General features: G+C 35.2%; 1 pseudogene; it reads left to right on the forward strand.

Annotated features, from left to right (window-relative positions):
- Positions 1–864: 864 nt before the first annotated feature.
- Positions 865–12,974, forward strand: LOC145059557 (putative E3 ubiquitin-protein ligase RF4; annotated as a pseudogene).
- The last annotated feature ends 9,788 nt before the right edge of the window (positions 12,975–22,762 follow it).

Raw genomic sequence — 22,762 nt, forward strand, 5'->3', positions numbered from 1 at the left:
GGTGTGACGGAAACACCGGCAGGCTCATAACCTGTAGGTGATGAATTACGTGTTTAGGCGATGTAGTAACTACGTATTCCTGCAATGATACTCTAACCGTTACTAGACATGTATTGGGGGGGTAATCCCCAAATCAGTATTGTCTATGTGATGTAGGCGATGATCCTTAGGAAATGTCCTTAGGAACAAACATATAAGGAAATGTGATGATGAGAGGTAAATACGATGTAAGAGATGACCCTTAGGATAAATGTTTAGGGAATATTAAATAAAGAAAATGGGGATGGGTAATCGGGTTAATTGTTTGACATGAAATATGTGATGAAACAAATTAACTATATTATTGTGGGTTGAAAGCCCTATGTACTCACCAGGTTTCCCAACATGACCCATTCAGTTTATTTGTATCACAGGTGTCGATACAAAGCTACATTACATTGAGAGATTCACGGAGATGTAAATCATTAGTGTAAATTAATGTAAGGTATGTTTATGCTTATGTTTCTTTATTGACGATAACATCCTAATGTTTTAAATATAAACAAAATACATTTCTTTGGAAATGCTTTGATAATATATTTATCATGTTTTCTGGGAACAAATTCCGCAATATTATTCCTTAAAATGGATACTCTAATTTTTAAATAAGCAAAAATAAATTTTTTTAAATGACCATGAATTTAGGGATATCTCACTTTTGGTTTCACAGAAGAAGTTGCAACTAAAGTTGTTCTCAGGGCTGGTCTTTGTTGTAGTTGTAAAGATACATTGTCAAATATGTTAGAAAACACTTTGATATTCCTTAGAAACAAGTATGAGGTCTATCCATTAAGGGAACAACATCACTTTGAAAATCTACAACAAATGGAGAAGCATACACTTGCAGAACTGGTTTGTGTTCTTTGTGAAATCAGACCTTTCTTTAGCATCGGTGATACAGTGTGGTGCTTGTTGATATCTGATATGAACGTCTCTCAAGCTTGTGCAATGAATGGTGACAGGGCTTCAAATGGTTGTTCCTCTAATTTGGTTGACAACCAAATGTAGAAAGAATGTAACAGTTCAGAAGCTTTTCAAAATCCATGTAAATCAAATCATTCTTCCCTTTCTGCTCCTTTAGAAGCACCTGTAATGGCCTCCATAACATGTGTAAATAATTCTATGTTTAAGGCACCACTAATTTCACAAGTTCCTCATTTAAAACCAAAGCCCCAATTTGTTATGGACAGAATTTCATCATAGAAAAGGACCCAAATCTCTACTTCTAAAACAATGAGTAGATCCATTAGCCTTTCATCACAAACCCATGAAGAAAAAGGTTTAGGGAGTAGAAAGATCATTAGGATTAATAAGAGAGATTATATACTAAGACATAAATCAGTTCATTTGGATAAAACCTATCGCATACATAGGTTAAAAGGGACTTCTAGAGCTAGTAAACATGGTAACATTGGTGGTTTAATTCTTGATAAGAAACTAAAGTTTGTGTCACAACCTATAGACACCATTCTTAAAAATGGTTCCACTTCTAGAAAAATTGTCCTCATCTCCCCTTTATCAATACAGAAACTTCAAGTAGTAGCCTTTCTACATCACCAAATACCAATATCACTCCTGAAACCGATTTATCTCTTTCACTTCCTGTAAAAACAAACAATCCCACAATACCCTTTGGGCGGTGGATCCTATAAGATAAAATACATGAAAAAATTTTAAAACTTATTCCAAGGGTACGTGAGCTTCAAAACCAGTTACATGAATGGACAGAATGGGCTAATCAGACGGGCATGCAAGCTGCACATAGACTTGGTAAAGAAAAAAACTGAACTTAAAACACTAAGAAAAGAAAAAAGGAAGTAGAGTGATTAAAGAAAGAGAAACAAACATTAGAAGATAACACCATGAAGAAGCTTTCTGAAATGGAAAATGCTTTAAGCAAAGATAGAAGCCAGATTGGGCATGCCAACTCAATTATCTGTAGACTGGATGTTGAGAATGCTAACTTAAGGCTAGAAATGGAAGCTACAAATTTACAGGTTGTTGAGTCAGTTCCCAGCTATCAAGAGGTATAGAAGAGAGAAAAAAAGACACTTATGTAATTACAGTTATTGGAAAACACCAAACCTTGTTTCAAGAAGAGCTTGTAGCTGAGAAGCGCAAGTTAGCTCAGCTGCAAGAAGATCTTCAACATGCTAAAGAACAAAGAGATCAAGTTGAGGTATTTTTTGGGTCAAAAATACACAAGTACTAATCAACCAAATTGAATGAGAGGTTGTGATGTTCGAATTGTGCATTAGTAAATGATAAGGAGAGTGAAACAATGCTTCACAAGAAAAGCCCTTGATCCTTGTTAGGATCTCCAGCACAAAACCTTGGGAAGTGACAATGATCACCTTCCTTGATGATTTTATTAATGTAAAGTAATGATTACATAGAGTATTATTATGTGAACAAGTAAATAATTTCGTAGAGTAAGCTTCTAGCAAAAAACAGTGTTTTGTGTGTGAGATACAAGTGTCAATTTATAGTCTAAACTAGCCAACAAGATGTCCGATATTTCTGGGATTCTCTATGACTAGTTTTACGAACATTATTTGACCAAGTATTTCGGGTCTTTAGCATAGTTGAGATGATTCTTCATTGAGAATTGGTCTTCCCTTGAATGCTTCTGCATTTTTGAACATAATATAACTATTATAAATGTCAATAAAAATAATAACGGTGATTGCCGAAATCCTGAGGTAGCTGAGGATCCTGTACATTTGAGGATCCTAGCCCTAACAATTACCCCCAAGTTATTCTTGAAAATGTAAGAGTTAATTTCAAAAATGTTGAAGGAATAACTTAAATTAAATTTAAAAAAGGAATTTAAAAATTATCCCTTAATGGATATGTTTTATCTTTATCGAGATAATCAAGAAACAGTCAAATCATATTTATTATATTTTCCTGGCTATAAATGTGGACTTTTGGTAACTCCCTCTTTACTTCCTTCAGTCGTCATCATCTTACTGTGAAGGTAAATTTTCTTACTACTTGTTTCCTTTCGTCTCTTCAATACCTCTCGTCATGGCCAAGAGAGCTATTCGTTCTCGAGGTAGTGTTGTTACCTCTCCCGAGAATGACTTCAACATTTAAGCAATTTTAACCTATGATGAGGTTTGCTCCTTTGATGGTGAGGATATAGAATCGTTGAAAACTATTGGGGCTTTTTCTTCCGACGTATTTTTCCGTCCCTTTGAAGCTACAGTCCAACCTGATTTTGTGTCTCCGACATGGGTCTGCGTTCCTGAATATTCGTTTACTTTAGGGTTAACCTAACCTTTTACTGGAATCGTTCGCAATTTCTTTCTGACTACCTATATTTTTTATATCCAAACTATGTTTGTGGTCTGGAGGATCCTATTTTGGATCGACCGCTTAAATCAGTCCAAAAATATGGACATTGGATCATCTGAGTTGGCTATCATTTATGATCTTTCTACTTTTGGTTCTTCTCGTTTCCTCTTAAGAGTCAAGACAAACAAACCCCACCTCATTCTGAAACCTAAACAAAATGATGGTGCTTGGAAGGAAAAATACTTCTTTGTGAGACGTGACTCGATTCCTTAAGGGGATTTCCTACCAAAAACATGGATTAAAAAGGGTAGCATTTAATTTAGACTTTTAAGGATCTTGAAATTTACTTCCCTTATTTTGTTTGTTTTGATGCAACGTTCAAATTTGAGGAGCTCGCTCCTGCTGCTGACGATTCTGAGGACAAGATTTCCAAGTTTCTCGCGCTTCCTGCACTCGAGAGGTCGTTTAAGCTCGAACATTCCAGTCTCTAAGAGGGTTCCTCTACACTGTCTTTATGGCCACTGGCAACATTATTTTTCTCGAATGTGTCTTTTAGAGGATCCTGATTTAATAAGGATTTCTGGCAGGTTCCAAATCTACCCGGTCAAAGGCCCGTTTTGGTTTGGTAGATCTTGAAGATGATATGACCAGCGGTTCGATCAAGGTCAAGCAGTAAAAATGTGAAATTCTTCCTCTTACCAAGAGATCTCATATAGATCTTATGGTTAAGGCTTCAGGATCCCAAAAATGAAAGACTTCTGAGGCTGTAGACTTCATCCTAGAGAACCTCAACATCGAGGATGCTCTTGGGAAGTTATCCTTATTTTCCCAAGTTGTAAGTATTCTGCACACATGCATTATTTATATTAATTTATCATACATGTTCTCTCAAATGTTAATGTTTATGTTTCTTCCACGTCTTTGCTCACGTTTCCCACGTTACTAACGACCTCAGGGTCCGTGTCAATAAAGCTGAGTTTGTTCTAAAAGAGCAGGAGAAGACATGGCGGGTCACCAATGAGGATCTTCTCCATAGGGTGGAGTTGTTGAGTAAACAAAAAGTCGACAAGGAGGAATAGTATCTCGCAGATCTCGAGGAGGTGATCGTTGATGCAAAGACAAGCGTTGCGATAGCTATTCTGCAGGCTAAGATTAAGCTGGCGGAGGATCTGGAAAATGAAGGTTCCTGGGATGTGGACGGATAGCACGAGGCATTGGCCAAACTGACCAATAAGCCTGCTATCGTCAATCAGGATCTTGTATTGTTGCTGATCGGAGGAGGGGAGAAGAAGGACGCGATCGATGATGATTAGGCTAAGGTCTAGGCCTGCAAAAAATTGGCTTAAGTAGTTTTTGTTTTTGTAAGTGATTCAAGACAATTAATCTTTTGGCAGGTTTGATATGCAACCCCTTTTTGAATGACATGGTAGCATTTCCCTTTTAAATCTTTCTCCTCTTTTTTCTGCATGGTTGTTATGATATTAGGATCCTTAAATAGTTAGGATCTTGGAAAGCTTGGTTCCTACAAATAGCCCTGAAATAGAATTTCTTTAGTAGTTTATTTATGGCATATTTGAATCTTAGTAATTAGATAATTTTAGCTTAGGACCCACGAAAATTCAGGATCCTTAAACTTTATCTAATGTTCTTTGAGAATAAGGGCAGATGGAACCTGATTATCTCCAAGTTTTTTCTTAATCTTTGTAAGTCTTGAAATTTGCTGAGGATAAATCTCAACTTAGGAGAGAACTTCGGTTTACTGTTGATAATGAGGCTCTTTACCAATGAGGGTTGATGAGGACCCTTACTGACAGAGACCCTTAAGGATGAGGATCTCAGATGATACATGGGAAATCTCTCCTTATGATAACTTGTTTAGGTTATAGACTTTGCCAAAATTCTTGTGTAACACCATGGGTTCAATGGATAACATGTTAATGTTATAAAATGGGGAGGATCCCGACTTGCGATATAATTCATAGGAAAGATCCTTACTTATGATAACATGAAAATGTTATGATTCGAGTGTATTCTCTGGGGCAGATTTCCCACCTATGATAACATGAAGATGTTACAGACCTTATGTACTTTCTGGGGCAAGATCCCAATTTTTGGATAACATGAGAATGTTATAAACCTTAAGGATCTCAACTTATGTTCAAAGATAAGAGGGTTGCCAAGACACTGAATCGTGAAATGATCCCCTTATTCGTATCCCACAGTTAGATATCATGCGTCCAAGCGAGGTGTATAAACCTTAGTTCGTGTGAAAGAGGTAATTAGTTCTTTAAACCTTAGAGGGTATTAAGTACTCTTAAGCATAGGAGAGATGATCAGTCTCTAGCTTGTGTATATGATAGTTTAAATATTACATCATTAAATATAATGGGGTTTATCAAGTATTAAGACGTTGAGATCTTCATGTGCAAACATCCTTAAGTTTCAGGATCTTAAACTTGAGGATCCTTACATTTCAGGATCTTTAATCTTGAAGATCCTTAGCTGTACGTTGTTCTGCATAGCAGACATTAGCTAGGGATGGGCGTTAATCTAGCTATCGCCCCCCCGATGCTTAAGTTAGTAATGTATTCGAGGAGAAAATAAGTAATAATGAAAATTTTAAGATAAAGAACATGTGTACCTTGGTTTTGTTGTGGATCAATCGACCCTACTTACATGTAGTATGCTTTGAGGTGTATAGCATTCTAGGATCTTGGCAGAACGTCTCCTTCGGGTGTTGCTATCCAATATGCTCTTTTTCCTACTTCAGCATCTATGAGATATGGTCCTTCCCAGTTAGGAGCTTATTTTCCTGCAGTAGGATCCTTGGTGTTTTGGAATGTTTTCCTTAATACCAAGTCTCTAATTTGAAATATTCTAATTTTTATGTTCTTATTGTAAGCCTTGGTGTTTCTTTGTTGATGAGCAGCACTACGTATTTTGGCAAGATCTCTGAGTTCGTCAACAGTGTCAAGATCCTATGCTAGGATATTGTTGTTGTTTTCTTGATCCTGCAGTAAGTATCTTGCCGTCGGGATCATTACTTTGGTGGGGATCACTGCTTCTACCCCAAACACCAAAGAGCAGGGGGTCTGACCCGTGGCTACTTTGGAAGTATTCGTATCCGCCCATAAGACGAAAGGAAGCTCTTATGCCCATCTTCCCTTCTTCTTATCTAATATTTTCTTTAAGTTGTTTACTATGATTTTATTGTTGGATTCTACTTGACCATTAGCTTGGGGATGAACAGGAGTCCATTATCATTTTGATTCCCCAACTTGTGCAAAAGTTTGTCGTCCTTTTGCTTATGAATGAGAATCCATTGTCGCATATGATTTCAGTCAGGATCCCGAACCTGGTCAAGATATTACGTTTAATAAATGATAATACCTCTTTGTCTCTTACCTGAACGAAGGCTTCAGCTTCGATCCACTTGGAGAAGTAATCAGTCATCACCAGCATGAAGACTTTTCCTCCTGGGGCTACTGGTAATTTTCCCACTATATCCATTCCCCATTTCTTGAATGGCCATGATGAGATAATAGGATGTAGAGGTTTTTCCGGTTGATGTAGGATGTTGCTATGTCTTTGGCAAACATCACACTTTTGAGAATGTAGAAAAGAATCTTTCTTCATGGTTGGCCAGTAGTACCCTGTTTTTAGTATTTTGGAGCATAAGGATCTGCCCCCCATGTGACTGCCACAGTCTCTTTCATGTTTTTCCTTCAAGACTTCTACAACTTCAGGATCTCCCAAGCATATAAGGTATGGACCTGCCATAGATTTTTTATAGAGTTTACCTTGGATTAAAACGAATCTTGAGACTCTTGTTCTGAATGCTCTTTTGCTTTTTTCTTTTGTTGGGATTCTGCCATTCTGAAGATACTCCATAATGGGTTGGGTCCATGATCGCGGAGTTCTTTGAGGATCCTGCTCGTTGGGATCCCTTTGAGGAGAGATCCTAGGGTCAGGATCTTCAATAGTTGCTACGCTTGTCGGTCTTTTAGGATCTTCTGATTTTGTCGGAGAGCGTTTTTATGGCTGGGGGTTACTATATGGGTTATAAGGATCTTTGTTTGTAGTAGGATCCTAAGGGAGGATCCTAAGTTGGCTAATGCGTCTGCTTCTATGTTTTCTTCTCTAGGAACTTGGGTTAGGGTACAGTTCTCGAAATTAGAAGCTAATTTTTTGAGGATCTCCAGATATAGTGCTAATCTTTCACCTTTCACTACCTAAGATCCATTGAAGTGATTAGTTAGTAATAAAGATTCAACAAATACATGGAGATCCCTAATTTGTAGATCCTTATCCAATTGTAGTCCCATGATCAGTGCTTCGTTATTGGTAGTGTTGAATTTGCAACTCAATGCCTGGGGTAGGATGTCCCCCTGTGGCGACTTTAGTATGATCCCTAGTCATGTTTCTTTTTGATTTGAAGCTCCATCTGTGAGCAACATCTATTTTCCCAAGTGTTCATCTTCTAGGAGTTGCTTGGCCTCCATGTCTACTTCATTTCGTAGATCATCACTAAAGTCAGCCACAAAGTCTGCTAATGCTTGTGACTTTATGGCGGATCTTGGTTCGTATCTGATGTCGAACGTGCTTAACTTCACCGACCATTTTTCCATCCCTCCTGACATTTCTGGTTTTCTCATGACATTCTTAATAGGATAATTAGTATTTACGTGTATAGTATGTGTTTCGAAAAAATTTCTTAATTTAGTAGAAGCAGTTACTAAGGCAAGAATTAAAAATTTCGAGGTAAGAGTACCTAGTGTCAGGATCCAGGAGACTTTTAGTTACATAGTAGATAGGATGCTGGTCTCCATTAAGATCCTTCGCCAAGACTGCACTTACTGAGAGGTAGAAGAGGAGTGGTTCCCCATCTATGGGCTTTACCAGTAATGGCGCGGAAATCAAGTATTTTTTGAGTTCCTGAAAGGCTTTTTTTTTGTGATCTTCAGTCCATTTGAACCTTTTGTTCTTCTTCAAGATATCGTAGAAGGGTTTACATCTTTTTGAGGATCTTGAAATAAACCTATTCAGCGCCTCTACCCTTCTGGTTAGCCTTTGGATGTATTTTGTTGAGGATGGAGATTTCAGCTCGATGATTGCTTTGATCTATTCTGGGCTTGCTTCGATTCCTCTCTTGGTTAAAATATATCCAAGGAACTTGCTTGACTTCATCCCAAAGTGGCATTTGAGTGGATTCAACTTCATATTGTATTCGTCTAGGATGTCAAATGCCTCTTTAAGATCCCTAAGATGATCTTCAGCTTTCATTGATTTCACCACCATGTCATCTATGTAGACTTCCATGGTGTCCCCCAACTTGTCTTTAAACATCCGATTCACCAGTCTCTAATATGTTGCTCCTGCATTTTTAAGACCAAAAGGCATCTCAATGTAACAATATATACATGTTGGTGTTATGAATGACATATCTTCTTGGTCGGATGGTTCCATTTGGATTCGTTGGAATCCTGCAGAAACATCCATGAAGGTTAAGAGTTCATGTCCAGCCGTCGCATCTATCATAGAGTCAATATGCGGTAGAGGGAAAGGATCCTTAGGACAAGCCCTGTAAAGATTTATGTAGTCTACACATACTCGACATTTTCCATTTTCTTCTGTATGAAAACCACGTTAGCTAGTCATCTTGGGAACTTTACTTCCTTGATCATTCCTGTCTTGAGGAGCTTCTCTACTTCTTCTTGGATGACCCGATTCCTTTCAAGTGCAAACTTCCTTCTCTTTTGGTGTATTGGTCTGAAAGAAAGATCAATATTAAGTTTTTGAGTGATAATACTCTTGTTTATACCTGTCATATCTTCGTGTTTACATGAAAATGTCTTGCTTCTGGTTCTTAGGAAGTTTAATAGATCTTGCTCAATTTGCTCAGGCATTGAGGATCCTATGAGGACTTTAGCTTCAGGATCCTCGATGCCCAGGGACACTTCTTTCACATCTTGCTCCTTCGTTTCTAGAATATGTCATTCCCCTGCCTTAATTGCTATGCTTGCTAAGGTTTGGTCGTAGATTTCATAGAGTTTTTGTAACATTCTTTGGATTCTTGTTGATCTCCCATGATCTTCATAGTTCCCCATGGAGTAGGCAATTTTACACATTGATGATATGTTGATGGAACCGCTTTCATCTCGTGGATCCATGGTCTACCTAGTATCACATTATAAGAAGATAAGGTGTCAATAACACAAAATTTTTGTATGGAGTTTACCCCCTCTATGTGTATTGGTAGCTTTATTTCCCCAATCATGTGTTTCGTCTCTCCGCTAAATCGTATCAGGACCGAGGAGCTCTTGATTATTTCTGTTTCTAGGATGTTCATCCTTTTTAGTGCGTCTAGGAGCACGATGTTGACCGAGGATCCTCCATCAACAAGGATCCTTCTCATGAAATGGTTGGCCATGTACAGTTTTATCACGAGTCCGTCATGGTGAAGATCCAGAATCCCCTCCCTATCAATCTCGTCAAATGTGATTTATTTTTCACTGCTAACCATGATGTTCTTCCATGGTCTATATTCTTTTTCTTTTTTGGAGACCTTGGCTTGTCTTTTATCCTAAGAATAAGAAGTTCCACAGATGTTAGATCCGCCTGATATAACGTTAATTATCTTAGTGTCGGCAGGTGGGGATCCTGGTTTCTCCGGGATCTTGTGACCATCCTGGCTGTTCTCCTTAGATTTTTCTCTTTTTCTCCTAAGGATCTCTTTGAGGTGTCCCTTACTAAGGAGGTAAATTATTTCTTTTCTTAGGGCTATGCAGTCCTCCATCCTGTGACCGAAGTCTTCATGGTAAGCACATCATTCAGACTTGTCTTTCCAACTTGTGGACTTGTTATCCTTCTTTGGCCATCTTGCTTTGTCTCCAAGATCATGCATAGCATGAATTATACATGAAACATCTACAGAAAAAGAATAGTCAGTGATCCTAAGAAGTTCCTCTTCTTCTCCTTCATCCTTGAGGGCATTGACCCTGTGAAGATCCAGTTTGGAATAGGGCTTTGATTTGTAGGATCTTGGGGTTGAGGATTCAGCCTTCGTGTTGGGGTTCTCATTTTGAATTGAAGGGTTGCTTCTCTTCTGTATTTCTTTTTCCCCTTCAAGCCTTATGAATTTTAACGCTCGGCACCATACTTCGTCCAATATTTTGCATGGGGTCATCACAAGGTCTTCGTAGAAGGGTGAATCCTTCCTTAGTCCCATCTTGAAGGCCTCTATAGCAATATCCATGTCGATGTTGGGGATACTCAGAGCTTCCCTGCCGAACCTGTTAACGAAATCCCTAAGTCTTTCCTTAGGATTCTGAACCACTCGATAGAGATCACTAGTAATCTTCTCGAAGGTTCTACTGCAAGAAAACAGGTTATTGAAAATATTGACTAAGTGTGCAAAAGAAGTAATAGAGTATGGGGGAAAGTTTAGCATCCATTTGAGAGTTGATCCTGTAAGGATTGAGCCAAATCCTTTGCATAGGCAAGCTTCTTTCAAGTGCCCTGGAATAGGAATCATCTCCATCCTTTCTCGGTATTATGCTATGTGTTCTTCAGGATCCGTCGTTCCATTATAAAGCTTCATGATAGGAGTTTGGAAGCGCTTGGGAACTTCAGTATTGGCTATTGCTGGAGAAAATCTCGAGATCCTGTGACTCGTTGGTGACATTTTTGGTATGGGTTGGACCACCCCGGGTACGCTTGAGATCATTTACCTCAATTGCTAAACTTCCTTGACCATGTTTGGGTTTATTCCTGCATCAATGCTAGTATAGTCAGTATTACCGGTATTGTTGTTTAAGAAGTTACTAGAATCAAGGTTTCTAGGAGTGTTGAAAGGCTCATTGAGATCATCGATCATAGATGCTCGGTTGCCCATAGTTTTCCCCCTAGGGTGACGCCATAGTGGTAGGAATCGTGTTCTTCTGATGATTTTCTAAGGATCTTGCATTATCGAAGTCCAGGATCCTTTGTTTCACAACTGTGGGAATTGTTTCTTGGGATATCTGAAATTCCGCCTTCATCCTCTCCACTTCTTTGAGCAGTGCTCTATTCTCCTCCTGTTGTTGGGTCACCATTTGCGTCATTTTCCTCTTCATAGCGAAAAGTTCTGCAGTAGTGACTGAGGCAGTCGGATCCTGGAGTCCTGAGGATCCCAAACTTCCTTGATTAGCGATAGAGGGGGTGCTTTTCTTGGAAGTGTCAGGCGTTTTCATCTGAGTAGGGGGCCCACTGGGAGGAGGCTGTAGGTTTTTGGTTGGAATGGAAGTAATAGAGGACGAAGAAAGGATCGATTGTGTAGAGATGATTTTTTTCGAGGATTTTGAACACCACAGCCCCACGGTGGGCGCCAAATTATTTTGGTCAAAAATTACACAAGTACTAATCAATCAAATTGAATGAGAGGTTGTGATGTTCGAATTGTGCAATAGAAAATGATAAGGAGAGTGAGACAATGGTTTACAAGGAAAACCCTTGATCCTTGTTAGGATCTCCGACACAAAACCTTGGGAGGTGACAATGATCACATGCCTTGATGATTTTATTAATGTAAAGTGATGATTACAAAGAGTATTCTTGTGTGAACAAGTAAATAATTTCGTAGAGTAAGCTTCTAGCAAAAAAACAATATGTTGTGTGTGAGATACAAGTGTCAATTTATAGTCTAAACTAGCCAATAAGATGTCTGATGTTTCCGGGATCCTCTATGACCAACTTTACGAACGTTATTTGACAAAGTATTCCGGGTCTTTAGCATAGTTGAGATGATTCTTCGTTGAGAATTGGTCTTCCCTTGGCTAGTTCTGTATTTTGGAACGGAATATAACCGTTATAAATGTCAATACAAACAATAACGGTGGTTTTTGGGATCCTGAGGTAGCTGAGGATCCTGGATATTTGAGGATCGTGAATATTTCGAAGGATCCTAGCCCTAACAGGTATATTCTTGAAAAAGTGAAATTTTAAGCAATATTTGCTCTTATTTTTTCCCTCCCGGCTCCTCTAATGTTAAAGTTGATGAATATCATGAAATCTCTATGTTGAAATGTAAGGGTAAATGGTCATTTTGTCTCAAGCAGACAGTTGATTTGATCTATGTTGTAATTCGCATATAAGATGCAAACAGGAAGAGAAAACGAAATAAAAAGTGGTTAATCAGGCGATTAAGTATAAAATCGGAAGGCAAGAAGGAGAAATATTGCCTAGATGAAAAGTAGATAAAAATCTTAAAAAATATAAAGACAACATCGAAAAACTCAAAAAGAAATCTCATCGTTAAGACTAAATCAGATTCTTCAAAAACAGCTGCTTTGAGAAGAGGTATAAGCTACGCCAATAATTATGAAGCAGTAAAACCGCCGCTTCCTTGCCGGAAACCGCCACGGTGATACCGGAAAAAGTCTCGGTCGCTGGCGGAGGTGGTGGTGGAGGTGGTGTGAATCGGGAAAAGGAAATGTGTAATATGTCTATCGAAGAAAATGTCGGTGGTGTTTCAGCCAAGTGCACATCAGGTGGTGTGTGTAAAATGCAATGACCTTTATGAAATACAAGGAATGGAGTGTCCTTTGTGTAGAGGAGCAATCCAACGCCGCATCAGTGTATGCTATGCTCTTCCTTGATATATATATATATATATATATATATATATATATATATATATATATATATATATATATATATATATTCTAAAATTAAGTTTGGGTTCTTGTTTCTCTATTATAATAACAATAATAATAATAATAATAATAATAATAATTGATATCATGTGGATTTTGTTTCTTTTTTCTGTTTGAGCTTGTTATTATGAGCTTGAAAAGAAATATTTATAATCTATTGAAATAGTTGTATAGATTTATGATTATCTTGTTACAATATATAAGATTAGACTGAACTAGAGTGAACTGAACTGAAACTCTATGTCAAATGCATCAAATGCACTATAAAGCCTTTGAATTGGTTGTACGAAACCATTGGTTAGAATGCAAAAGAGTTATCTAAATTTTTCCAAATACGCCATTTTCTATAATTATTCCTAAATATTCCATACATGTAAATCAGTTCTTTAAACAAACAAATTTCCAATCATAAAACGTAATGTCTTACTTCCATTTACTTCAAAATAAACACAAGATGTTACCTTTTTAAATTAGATTTTTAGCTTTGCTAATAAAATCAATTATACAATCGAATAAATTAAAATAACATATTCAACTTTACTAGGTTACTAACTCATTTCTATCAACCTAAAAGGCCTAAGTCCTAATTCATGATTTCTGAATGATAAATCTTAGTAGGCCATTCACGTTGTTTACAATCGCCCATTCTTATTATTGGGCTTTTGCGTAGAGTCTGTTTGATGATAAAAAGCAATGTTATATTAACATTTTGCAAAAAAAAAAATAATAATAATAATAATAATAATAATAATAATAATAATAATAATAATTTATAAACGGAAGATGTAGCAAAAGTTATCAACACGTCCATTTCATTTTCAACAACATTCTATAACACTTTTAAATACAATTTTTTTATACTAGTCTTGTTAAAACGAACTTTATTTGACTGGAATTTTCATTTAGGATGAAAATGCGTTTATTAGTTTTCATTCAAAAAAATATCGTTGGTCGAGATTGCATTTGCCCTTTTCCGAAGGTTCTATTATATAGTTTATGATATTAAAACAACTTAGCAAGGTGTTAAGAAAAACAAAGAGAATTACATAGAGTTAATAATACTAATTGGGCTTTGAAGCAACAAACCCAATAAATTTTTAAATTGGTATTCCTATTACAAACAAAACCCATTATAATGATCAAGACTATAAAAAAATAGTGGCTTTCTTTGGTCAACCTCTCCAAAATATGTCTTGTGCGGAAACATCCTAATCACCTAGCAAGCCGTAAGGAGAACTATATCAAAACACTTTTTCTACGGTGAAGTAATATTAAATTGACTCTTCCAAAGAAGAAACTATGTGGAATTTGCAAAACTCGACACATCAACGTTTCACCAAATCACCAACGAGCTATTTGTGACCAAATAGCAACCACGAGAGGGCAATTAAAGAAAGTATGCTCTAAAGTCTTAGTGGTTGAACTACATGTAGCACACAAAAAATAGTCAATTTCAATTCCACATTTGTCAAGATTCTGTCTTACATGGAAATTTGTTAAGCTTTATTCTCCAAGCCAAAAAAATTCAGCTTAATGGAAACTAGATTGTCCCACCGAGTTAGAGAGTCTTCCACAACAACTAAATGCACATGTCAATCAAACCCCTAGCCAAAGATATCATGTAAACCCCAGTGGCTTTTTGATTCCCACTTCTATCCATCTATTTGATCATATAAAATAATCGCCCCTTTGGTTCCCGATGCAAACAAGAGGGTCACACTTCATGCTATCTGGTATGGGGTTAGACGGTTAGTTCCACACGTCTTGGGCTGACGTGGCGCGGCTCCCCACGCGTGAACACTGCCCCCAACTTTGGTAGGGTGTGTGTGACGTGGCTCCAGAGACGGGACGAGACGATGAATGAAAAGCTTTCTTTTTGTAACGGGTTGATTTTGGCAGGGAAACGGCCTTTTGACCGTTTAACAAATAAAAAAAAAATTTAATTTAAACACACTCAATTTCACCTATAAATTACCTACTATTCTATTTACAATTTACATTTCAAAAAACAATCTCTACATTTTATTACCATCTACAAAAAACACTCATCTCTCTCATATTTTTTTTCTCTACATGGATTCAAATTAAAACACCTCAAACACTCCAAGTGCAAACTTTAGGTATATGCAATTGTTAACCCCCACAATCCAATAACAACCTCTATTCACCACTTCATACACCCAACTTCTACCAACAACAACCACAACAATTCAATCAACCCCAATTATAAGCCTTTCAACAACAACCTTCTTAACAATTTCAACAGCCTTCTTTTATACCTCAACAATTTCAACCATCTCAAGTCTCATTATATCAATCTCAACCTATAAATCTCGACAATGACGACGACGACGAACGGGTCCAAGAAACACAACAAACTCGTCGAAGGCAAAAAAAAAAGCAAAAGATCCAAAAAAAAAAAAAAAAAGAACTACCGCGTGGAACGAAGACGAGGAGAAAGTTTTAGCGAAAACTTGGATTTTCATATCGCAAGACGGGGATGTCAGCAACTCGCAAATGGGTCAAAGTTTTTGGTGTCGTGTTTTAGATCATTTCCACACGTTATTAGGAAAGAAAACGGAACGGTCGTACAACTCGATTAACGCAAAATGGTGTGATTTACGAGCGGCTTACACCAAATTCAATGGCATATTTCATAAGCTTAAAAATTTGCATAGATGTGATAGCAACGATTTCAACATTTTAGCAACCGCGGCCTACGAATACAAAATTATCACCAATGGTAAACCGTTCGGCCACCAAAAAGCGTGGAAAGTTTGCTGTAACAGTCCAAAATGAGTTCTATATCCGGAAATGGTGCATTCGGGATATATCACCGGTTCCAATAAAAGGGAGAGAACGCCCGAGTCGGACGTGGGTTTTGGACTCGACCTCAACGATGACTTCGACACCACCGAGGGGGAGGGCCCACCGGACGTCCAACTTCGTCGTCCACCGGGAAGGGACAAAGCGAAAAATGGAGTGTCTTCAAGCAGAAAAGCACCGACAACTAGTGAAGGCGAGCTTGCGACATCCATAGATAAAGCTCTAGTGTTTCTAGAAAAAAAAATACGAATCAACGGAGGAAGCTCTTCGCCAAAAAAATAGCTCTTACCGATTTCAAATCATAAACACAAAGCCTCAAACGGATATCGACCCGAAAAATCTTGCGACGTTTTTTAAAATTCAACGACAAGTCTGGGACAAATATGAAATTTAGGTTCTAATATTTATAGTTTTAAGTAATTTAGGATTTTAAATTTTTTATGTTTTTTTAAGAATTTTAAGATTTTAATTTGTGTTTTTTATATTAATGTAATGTGTTATTTTGTTTTTTTTATTTAATATAATGTTAAAAAAATAAAAAAAAAATAATAATTTGTGGAGTGGTAACCATTTCCAATGTTTAGTGGGTTGGTGATGAAGCTGACATGACGCACATGTGACAACACTTTTTCGGTGGGTTAAATGTGCCCACTCCCCAAAGCCTCGGTAGGTAAATGATCAGTTGATCACTAACCAAAGCAAATTTGTTCAGCAGCTCGAGACGAGAAACTCTAAAAAACCAAGACATCTTACCTAATCAAGTATCTTACCAAATCAAAGTCTGTAATGTTCATGTTTTATTAAGTATTTTATGTATTGTGTAATGTGCACGTTGATTGATGTGAATCTAACTAATAAAACGTGACATGTTGGTTTAACTATATGATGGATTATCAATTCTTGTTAGGGTGTTCGAAAATATTTGAATTCAAAATTCCAAAAATCTAATTCGATGTTATAAAAAATTTCGATAACTAAAATTTGGATGCCGTTCAAATAAAAATAAAATTGGATACATGAAATTATATATATTTTGCATATGAATCAGATGTTGATTTTTCATACTTTTTGAATAGTTCGTAAATCCAAAATATATATTTACTTTTTCATTTTTCATTTTTTTTATTTTGCAATGTGTCGACTCTATGGAGATTGAAGTTACATTTGTGATGTTTTTTTATTTTTTATTTTTTATTTATTTTTTTTTAATTTTATATTTTTATATATGACTAGGTGTGAGACCTATGTATTACATGAGTTTATTTTTAAAAAATTAATTATGAAATTTTAACAATTTAAAAAGTTTGAATTTATAAGAAAAATGAGAAAATTTTTGAATTATTAAAATTAATAATGTTTTAATGTATTGAACAAGATTGTAGAACTCGTTACTCGGTACCTGTTCGGCCGACTACCGAGTAACGAGTACTCGGGACTACTCGGGAAGTAGTCGGATTTGGAAATTTGTGTAGAAATATTTTTAATGAAATTATATGTCAAAATCATAAGATAAAATCATAAGTTGATTGAAATATATAACAAAATTAAATACGTGTGAATACACAAAAAATGAAAAACACATAATGGTTTCATTTTGGTGAATAAATACTGAAAATTTAAGTTATATATGTAGTAATAATCACATGTGTGTGTGCTAAATAATAAATCATTAAGTATATTATACATATTAATCACCGAGATGACCGAATTTCACAACAATACTCAGTTCGTAAGGGGCCGATCGGGGATTACTCGGGATTATGTAACTCGCCTGGGCAAGGGGGGAGTAGCGAGTACCCAGAGGAGTAATCGGCCAACTCGGCGAGTTTTACAACACTGGTATTGAATACATTACATATAATATAAACAATTTCTAATAAATACCTTATATATATTACCTTTCATATTAAATATGGAATTTTAATTTAATAAAATGAAAAATACAATAAAATGACAAGTGGAAAATAAAGAATTTAAAAATTCTAAAAAATGTCATGTGTACAAATAAAGGAGAAGAGAACATATGACAAAAAATTATTTATTTATTAGGTAGATTCAAGTGTAAAATGAATAAATTTATTAAAATTCTTTGATTTGTAATTTCTAGTTTTTAAGTAGATAAGACCAATACATGACTGAATTTCATGAAAGTCAAAATATTGTATATTTGCTGAAATTTCGATATCGCATATCCGTAATCTATTATTCAAACTAGGCGTAAAGCTCATATATTACATGGGTAATTAAAAAATTAAATATAAATGTCTAAATATTTAAGAACTTCAGATTTATAAGAAAAAAAAAATAATGAATTATTTAAATAGATTTTTTTGTCTTTTAAATTTAAATAAATAAACAAAATAAACTAATGAGTTTTAATTTAAGAATTTTGAAATAAGAAGATAAGTACATTAATGAAACTGATATTTATTTATTATTATATTTATTGTAATTATTACATTAAAGTATTATGTGGAATTTATTAAATTAAAAAAATCTATAAAATGACATGTGAAAAAAAAATTAATTTAAAATAGCCACAAAATGACATTTGACAAATTAAATGAGAGTGTGATATGTTGCAAAAAATAAAAAACATTTATTTATTAGAGTAGAAATCGTAACTTTTTTTTTCTTTGTTATTATTTTTTTTTTCAGTTTAACTTCCTATTAATAGACTTAATTAAAAAAGAGAAAAAAAAATGGATGGTGGTGGTGGTGGTGGTGGTGGTTAACAAGCGAAGAAAAAGGAAAAAAAGAAAGGTTGAATTAATGTAGTGAAGGAAGCAAAACGGACGGCTTCGCTTGTTTTTCTCTCCATCTCTTGTAAAAGGACCGACCTCCCTGGCTTCCATCAACAAACCACACTAACACAATCCTTTGTCTCTCACACTTTGCAATTTGCATTTATTTACGTACCAATCATTTAATTTGTTTGATTTTAATATATATGTGAAGGTAAATTTCATTTTATTGGGAATACGAAAATTTTATTAAACCAAAAACTTGTTAGAAAATAAAAATATCAATAAAGAAAGGCTAAATTTAAGAATCGCAACCAACTCCGCCGATTTAGTTTTTCCTTTATGAGAAATAAAATATTTTACTATTTTTAATTCATATCTATGTTAAACAGTAACAAATGAAATATTTAATAAAATTAATAATATTTTAAAATATTTATCGTTATTTAACATATGTATAATAATGGATAGGAAGAAAAAAAAAAGATAATATTTATTTTTTCTTTACTATTTTTAAGGAGTTTTGTTTTTATTTTGATGATATTTTCAAAATAAAGTTATATGTTTGTTTGGAGAGAGAGAAAGAGAGGTGGTTAATATCGTCACTCACAAATATCTAAGGTGAAACACCACTTGCTAATAATGCTTCCACTTACAAGATTCCACCATATATCAAACATGTGGGAGCAAATTTCCACTACTTAAAATACATAAGTATGTTCATATTTAATATCAGTTAAATAACTTTTTAAGATCATAACTATAAAAATCATTATATTTGAAATAAGTATATACAAGAAACTTTATTGAAGTACTTACCTTTTCTTTAGAATGACTATCAGAAACATCTACTATTATACTCCTAAATCTATATTTTTCATTTCTATCGAGATTTGAACTTTCAATCTTTGGCTGAGGGGCACATTTTCATCAACTTTTGATACTGCTAGCCTATAAGTCATTTGAAAATATCTAAAATTCTTGAAAATACACTCCTAAATCTATATAGTTTTCACAGGAAATTTCTAAAATTCTTGAAAAATACATTTTTCATAAATATTTAAAATAGTAGTCTAACAAGAATGAATGTTATTATTTAGAGATAAATATCAAATATGGGATTCCATAGGACCCTCTTAGAGATGATTCTCTTTTTCTTCTTTTTTTCGGAATCTTTAGATTTGACTAGTTGTTTAATGTTGGTGGGAGATTAAATGAGAGATTATGAAAGGTACGAAGGGATGGCCAACCATTTTGAACGATGGTGGAGAGTTCAATGTGTTAGAGAACAAAATTACATTTAATGGACAACATGAGTTCAAGTTGTTAAATCTAATGGAAGTTGATCTAACATGATGCCTAAAAACGTGTCATTAGAGGCTTCCATAGGCCCCTCATAGATTTTTTAAAGAATCTTTAGGTTAAGCAAGTTACATGGTATTGATGGAAATTGATGTAAGATTTTTTAATGATAGTGGTAACAAGAGAGAGTTAGATGTGCTACGTAACTAGAATTAGTTGAAGCTCAACCAAACCACCTAACATGTATTGTCAAAAGATTCCATAGCTTCCCTAATACAAAATATTCTATATCTTCTTTGAAATCTTTGGGTTAGGTAAGTTGCCTATGTTGATGGGAGATAAGGTGAGAGATTATGAAAGGAAAACTTTGAGCATCTAAATCAAATTTTAAATGACCTTGCAAAACGCCATGCCATTCCAAGCCTTTCAAATAATGAAAGGTGAGGTGTAATGTCATATCAGCAAAATAGGATCCATTGATGGTGTTTTGCAGTGAAGTTTCTTTACAATAGCAATTTAGAAAAGATACAATATCAAGCCATTAAAACACTACAACAAAAATGACATGTTTCTGCCCTAGAGTTTAGTTTGTTAGAGTTTGGAGGACAATAACGTTTCTGAAATTGATAAGTAGTTTGGATCTGTTTGATGAATCATATGATCACTTTTCGAATATGATATTTCAACACATATGTTTAGGCTACACGGGATCCACATTATGGTGATGATCCTTAAAATAATAGTTTAGTATCAAGACACTGATAATAAACTGCGAACTAAGGTTTTATAGAATTTGAATTCTTATAATTACCAAGATAGAAGTAAAACAATATTAAATAATGATTTTATCCAATAAACAAGAGATGACGGTTCCAAAAATAATTATGGAAGGTATATTCTGTAAATAATATTTACTATTACAATTTCCTCAACTAAATTAATTTTCAAGTCATGGTACTTCCCCTTGAACCTTGGCAAGGGGCGTAACCCCTTCACCGTTGTCATTTGGTAGAACGAAGATCAACCTTGTTTTATACAAACATGCAATCATCACCTCCTAAATTGTCTAAAATCAAGACTTGAACTTCGTTGGTAATCCGTACATTTTATTACACTAGAATGAGTAGCTAAAATCACCAACATAGTTGAGATGAACATTGGAACTATATTATGATCGATAAACCAAGTCTATAAGTACTAATTTGCATTATTAAAATATAAACAATTATCAGGTTTTACTTTATATTACTAGGAGATCAAATTGAATATCATAAAGAAGAACGACAAGATCAACAATTCTGATCGTTTGTTTTCTTTTTAAAAATCCGCTCAATACTTAGAGCACCATAATAAGGGAGTGTCTTCATTAAAAAATGGTATAACGTTATTGCCACATCAACAAACCAAATAAAAACAAACTTCCATCACACTCAAGTTTTTGTTTTCCGCAAAACTTATTTATGGGTTCTACTAATATCGATTAATAGAGTAAAGGAATGAAAAATATAAAAAATAATTATTTTTTGAGCTAGAAAATTTACAAAAATGTCAACAATATTTGAAAAGAGGAAAGTCGATATAATTCTGTCTTTGCATAATTTATTTTATCATATAATCTATTAAAAATTTAATGTTGTAGATGCTCTTAATGTTGGAAGATGGTGTCCATAGACACAATAAGTCAGTAATATTATTATAAATAACAATGTCCTCCTGGGTTATACTGTCACAATTAGGAATTCTATACCATGTAACAACAACAATGATAACATTTGTGAACCAAAAATGTGAAATCACGTATGATGTGATGCTTATTCAATAACAACAAATTTTCCATCAAACGCTCTATGCAAGCACTTTAAATAGTCAACAAAGAATTAGAAACCCTAGAAATCTCGGTTTAAGTCCATTATGGACTAGGATTTCCTTATTGGGCCTAATGGGCCAACAAGCTTCCAATTTGACTATTTTGGGCTTATAACTCTCAATGGGCTCTAATTGGACCCACTTCCGTTTATTTTAATATTTTGGGTCATATTGGGCCTAGAATGAAAAAAATACCCTAAAGTACGGGTGCAAACGAGCCGAGCAGAGCCCGAGCCTGGTCAGGCTCGGCTCGGGCTTGTTTAAGTTATATAAGGCTCGAGCTCGAGCTTTCTTTTACTGAGCTCGGCTCGAGCTCGTAAAGAGTTATACAAGCTCGGCTCGGGCTCGGGCTCGACTCGTTTTTATTGGGCGTGCCTAAATAAGCTTAAGCTCGGCTCGAGCTCGTTAAAAAGCTCGTTTACTAATACCCGAAATTCATAATTCCCCTAATATGTTTTTATTTTAATATATATATAATAATAATAATAATAATAATAATAATAATAATAATAATAAATAAATAAATAAATAAATAAATAAATAAATAAATAAATAATATTATATAAAGGCTCGTTTAGGCTCGCGAGCCTAATAGAGCTTTGTGACATAGGCTTGAGCTCGAGCTCGTTTATTAAACAAGATTAATATTAAGCTCGAGCTCGGCTCGGGCTCGTTTAAAATCGGTTTCGAGTCGAGCTTTTAACGATCCGATCTCGAGTAGCTCGCGAGTAGCTTGGCTCATTTGCACCCCTACCCTAAAGGGCCTTATTAGGCCATAACTAACCTAATTAACTATAATGGACTATGAAGCCCATTATTTTTGACAAATTGGGCCGTAAACCATCATGGGAGCCCAATGGGCCGAAAGATCATCAAATTGGGCCCACAATATCGATTTAAGCAAAAAGGCCCAAAACCATCTTCTCTTTTCTCTAATTCTCGGCCCAAGTGGGAAAACAAAAAAAATGGAAATTGATGAAATAAGGAGGGTCA

This window comes from Lactuca serriola, chromosome 6 (assembly GCF_051521515.1).
Source record: "Lactuca serriola cultivar US96UC23 chromosome 6, Lser_US96UC23_V15, whole genome shotgun sequence".
In the NCBI taxonomy this organism is placed as follows: Eukaryota; Viridiplantae; Streptophyta; class Magnoliopsida; order Asterales; family Asteraceae; genus Lactuca; species Lactuca serriola.